Source organism: Trichomycterus rosablanca, chromosome 14, assembly GCF_030014385.1.
Source record: "Trichomycterus rosablanca isolate fTriRos1 chromosome 14, fTriRos1.hap1, whole genome shotgun sequence".
Lineage (NCBI taxonomy): Eukaryota > Metazoa > Chordata > Actinopteri > Siluriformes > Trichomycteridae > Trichomycterus > Trichomycterus rosablanca.
This window is the reverse complement of record NC_086001.1, coordinates 26,824,624-26,829,751: the sequence shown is the minus strand read 5'-3', so window position 1 is coordinate 26,829,751 and position 5,128 is coordinate 26,824,624. Positions and strand designations below refer to the sequence as shown.

The window sequence follows — 5,128 nt, the reverse complement described above, 5'->3', positions numbered from 1 at the left end:
ACACGCCATGAACCAATCAGATTTAACATCATTAAACAAGTTTATTCCTTAATTATTTATCCTTATACTAGAGGAGCGACTCGGTTCCTTTAGTTCATTTCAAAGAGCGTTATATTACTTCGTTACAGATAAAAAGTAATCACGTGACTGTACCGCGTTCCCCCCAACACTGTAGCTGAGAGATACAGGGCTAATGGAGATGTTTTACTGCTAAGCTGCTGTTCAACTCCAGTCCAGTTGGTGACGCTGGTGCGTCTTAAGTTGTTCTGCCAACCGCCATTAAACATCATAAGAAGAACAAGAAGCTGCTGTGTTTGTACTGTAGAGCCTCATCTGTAAGTAAAATATGTATTTAATTATAACCCTTTTATTTCATTATAACCACATTCTAATTAATAATAAAACTAGAGTTCATAATAAAACATCACTGTGAGGATTTGAGGAGCTTTAACTCCAGTTTTATTTAAACAAACAAACTTTTAGCTGCTCCGCTAACTGTTAGCATTACACATGATTCAGTACTGATGAACCGATTCATTGAACCGATGAATCAGTGGATTGTAACGGATTCAGAGTTTATTCATTATTAAATCTAACATTTTGATATAAACGCGTCACATTTTCAGCTTTGTTTACAGTTTGTAATGTTTGATAGAAACAGCGAGTTCTTGTAGCTTTGTTTACAGGTTGTTTTACAGGTTTATAGTAAAAGTTAAAAGTATTAGTACAGCACTGTTATTGGGAGTGGATGAGAAACTAGATGTAAAGAACATCAGACTTAATCATTTCACTTTGGACCACAAAACCACTTCCACCAAACTCAAAGGGTTGTTTCCCAGACAGGGATTAAGGCTTATAGTCCAGGACTACATTTAGCTTTAAATAGAGAATCTCCATTCAAAATGCTGTGTAGTCTAGGACTAGGCTTAATCCCTGTCTGTGAAACCAACCCAAAAAGTTCTATTAGAAGTCTTTTCTGTCTGATGCTGCTCAGTCCCACAATAGTTTCAACATTTTCACTCTGTTTACAGCCTCACAGCATTAAAAATAAACAGTTAAAACAGTCTGAAAGAATTTTCCTGGATTTCTCTTTAATAGGGAATAAAGTACATTTGTCTATCTGTCCGTCTGCCTGTCAGATCTTTTAATAATGCAGTCAGCAGAAGAGGGACACGTCACCCCCATAGATCTACAAAATGAAGGATTCCAAGAGAAACTAATAAAAAAGGAGGAGGAAGAAGATGGAAGTTACTTCTGTAAGTAAATATGGAGCAATTTGCCATGTTAGTACAGTACAGTTTGGTTAGTATAGTAGAAATAATAAGAGAATGTGGATAGTGGGATTAGAACCTGTACTGTACCGTACTGTCCTGTGTAGAAGTGCTGATACTTCCAGTCTGGATTAAATCTAAGTAGTATTTATTTGTGGTAACTAAACCCACAACCTTCAGGTTCCTCCAGTTGTTGAGTTTCTTCTTCACATATTGATGAATTTCAGGTGAAGGATCTTTAATCCCTGTGGAACACGTCACCTCTGAGGAACACCTCACCCCAGAGGACCAACAGTGTGGAGGTTTCCAGATGAAGCCTGTGAAGAAGGAAGAACCTGAAGATAAAGATGAACTCAGTAAGTAAAAATAACATTTATTATTAAATTTATTTGTGTTTATCACTAATACTAACACTAACAGCACCACTAAACCCTCACAGTCACGCAAACGACTCTAATCTCTATTTACACAAATAAATAAAACCGTCAACCCCAAATTGTGATAATCTGTTCAGCCATGATAATAGAGACAGCAGCTGCACACAAACTACAATAATAATAATAGTAATAAGTTTAACTTATATAGCGTCTTTCAGCAAACTCAAGGTCAATGTACAATGACAAAACAAACATAACAGAAGGATTAACACAAGAGGAAGAACGATTACACATAGAATTCAAGAAGAAAAATGAAAGTATTGTGTAAAGAGAAATTCACAGAGAGAAGAGATCCAGCCCGACTTGAGTTATGCCACCAGTATGCTTCTGAAATTGCCCCTTTGAATGAATTTTCATGTGCACCATTGCTGAGTGTGCCATGTTGGCAGTTAGATTTTAGGTATAAAATGAACTTGGGCCAGGCTAAAATCAACTTTTTCTTACAGAGAGGGACCAGTTCTGTATGATGGATTTGTTATTTGTCTGGCCCAACTTGAGTTATGCCACCAGTATGCTTCTGAAATTGCCCCTTTGAATCAATTTTCATGTGCACCATTGCTGAGTGTGCCATGTTGGCTATAGATTTTAGGTATAAAATGAACTTGGGCCAGGCTAAAATCAACTTTTTCTTACAGAGAGGGACCTGTTCTGTATAATGGATTTGTTATTTGTGTGGCCCAACTTGAATTATTCCACCAGTATGCTTCTGAAATTGCCCCATTGAATCAATTTTCATGTGCACCATTGCTGAGTGTGCCATGTCGGCTATAGATTTTAGGTATAGAATGAACTTGGGCCAGGCTAAAATCAACTTTTCCTTACAGAGAGAGATCAGTTCTGTATAATGGATTTGTTATTTGTCTGGCCCGACTTGAATTATGCCACCAGTATGCTTCTGAAATTGCCCCTTTGAATGAATTTTCATGTGCACCATTGCTGAGTGTGCCATGTTGGCTATAGATTTTAGGTATAAAATGAACTTGGGCCAGGCTAAAATCAACTTTTTCTTACAGAGAGGGACCAGTTCTGTATGATGGATTTGTTATTTGTCTGGCCCGACTTGAATTATGCCACCAGTATGCTTCTGAAATTGCCCCTTTGAATGAATTTTCATGTGCACCATTGCTGAGTGTGCCATGTTGGCTATAGATTTTAGGTATAAAATGAACTTGGGCCAGGCTAAAATCATGTCTGCGAGATATCTCACAATGGATGTCAGCTCATCTTCTAAAACTTAATCCCAGCAAGACAGAGATGTTGCTCATTCCTGGAGATCCGTCTCCAACCCAGGACCTAGTCATCTCTCTGGATGACTTCCAGATTAGACCATCTGATAAGGTAAGAAGTCTTGGTGTTGTCCTGGATAACCAGCTGACCTTCTCTCCTTATATAGCCAACATGACGAGATCGTGCCGGTTCCTCCTGTACAACATCAGGAAGATTCGTCCATTTCTCTCCAGGGAAGCTACCCAGATTCTGGTGCAATCACTTGTAATCTCTCGGTTGGACTACTGCAACTCCCTCCTGGCTGGAGCTCCCATGGCCACTATTAAACCCTTACAGCTCATTCAAAATGCAGCTGCCCGTCTGGTCTTTAACCAACCTAAACACTGCCACATCACCCCACTGCTACGTTCTCTTCACTGGCTTCCTGTAGCTGCACGCATTCAGTTTAAAACACTGACGCTCGCCTACAAAGCCAAAAATGGACCAGCCCCAAGCTACCTTCGTGGCCTAATCAAACCCCGCTCTGTACCACGCAACCTCCGAGCCTCTAGTCTCGCTCGACTTGAGCCCCCATCCAGGACTAAAGGAAGACAAGCATCAAGGCTGTTCTCTGTTCTAGCGCCGAAGTGGTGGAATGAACTTCCTCTGTCTGTCCGAACATCTGAGTCTCTTGCTGTCTTTAAAAAACGATTAAAAACCCACCTTTTTACTAAACACTTAGGCTGATTTGTACTTATTTACTAACATTTTATTCCAATCTTTTCCATTAAAAAAAAAAAAAAAAAAAAAAAAAAAAAAGGCACTTTGGTTCTAACAGGTTTTAGCAGATTTGTGTTCTTCGACTGTTGTCTATCTAAACTTAAGGAATGAAATGTTCACTATGGAAGCACTTCTGTAAGTCGCTCTGGATAAGAGCGTCTGCTAAATGCTGAAAATGTAAATGTAAAAAATCTGTAATTATTGCAACAAAAAATTATGTCTTATGTCTTTCAATATTTAGTTTGATAATCTTTTTTTTATAGATCTACCAAAAGTATTGCTGTTAGGTGACAGCTACATTCGGCATGGAAAAGAAAGAGCAAGGAGGACCATAGGAACAAGCCTGGGTGTCTATGCCGAGGTTGAGTGGCTTGGCTTGGGTGGATTGAGGTGGCATTCTGTTGTCCCTCGTTTCAACAACTGGCTTTCAGGAAGAACTCCACCAGATGTTCTGCTTATTCACTGCGGTGGGAATGACTTGGGGAAAATAAAGTCCTTGCATCTTGCTGCAGCAATGAAGCGGGACCTTCAGGATCTCCAACAGCGTTTTCCAGAAATGCAAATTATATTATCAGCCATCACCCAGCGACGCTGCTGGGGGTCTGTACACCCAAAAAAAATTGAACGGTCTCGTAAGTGGGTGAACAGTAAAATTACAAGTTTTGTTTTTGGAACTAATGGGGGTATCGTGCATCACCATGACATACATTTTAATGACCGTAAGCTGTTCCTTCAGGATAAGGTTCATTTGAGTCCTTTGGGCAATGACATTTTTTTTAATAATATATCAGAATATCTCAGAGCCTTGTTCCTGTAAAGAAAAACTTTTCTAGCAAGCTAATGTGAGATATTATGTAAGTTAGATGTACAATGTGAAATGTTTACATTGGCAGCCATTATACATTTACTGAACCCGATATTTTTTAAATATTTGAATGTCCAACCCCTTTTCCCAAATATGATTTAAATTCTTTTTTTTTTATCAACATTTGTACGTATTTAGTTATTAAATAATAAAATTGTTGTTGGAAATATTATCCCTGGCTATTTCTAATTTTCTATTATGTGCCAAATAAAATATTGATGTGACAAGGTTGTCTACTGTAAAATATGCATACATTGTCTGGTAATGTTTTTCATGTTTATATGGCTTATTGCAGCTCAGTGATTAAGGACCTGAAATTGTAAAAGAAGGTAATTGATTCAACCCCCTCCAAGTTTCCACTATTGCCCTTTTGCTACCACCACCAAGTTGCCAATGTTTTTATTGATTTAAGTCTCTAAAATAATTAATATTTTAAGCAGAGACATAAGGCTCACTTTAAAACTCTTAAACTAATGTTGATACTACAAAGATATCAACAATTCTGAGAACTTTTGGTCATGTAGCTAGTGGTGTAGGAATACTTTTGGTCATGCTTTGGTGGTGTTTGC

The 5,128-nt window shown here is 38.3% G+C and overlaps 1 long non-coding RNA gene across 1 annotated transcript; it reads left to right on the top strand.

The window, feature by feature from the left end:
- The first annotated feature begins 273 nt into the window (after positions 1-273).
- On the top strand, positions 274-4,731 carry LOC134326851 (uncharacterized). The gene is made up of 4 exons (XR_010014612.1): positions 274-335; positions 1,140-1,256; positions 1,499-1,627; positions 3,958-4,731. It is a non-coding gene; the product is annotated as an uncharacterized LOC134326851 (long non-coding RNA).
- The last annotated feature ends 397 nt before the right edge of the window (positions 4,732-5,128 follow it).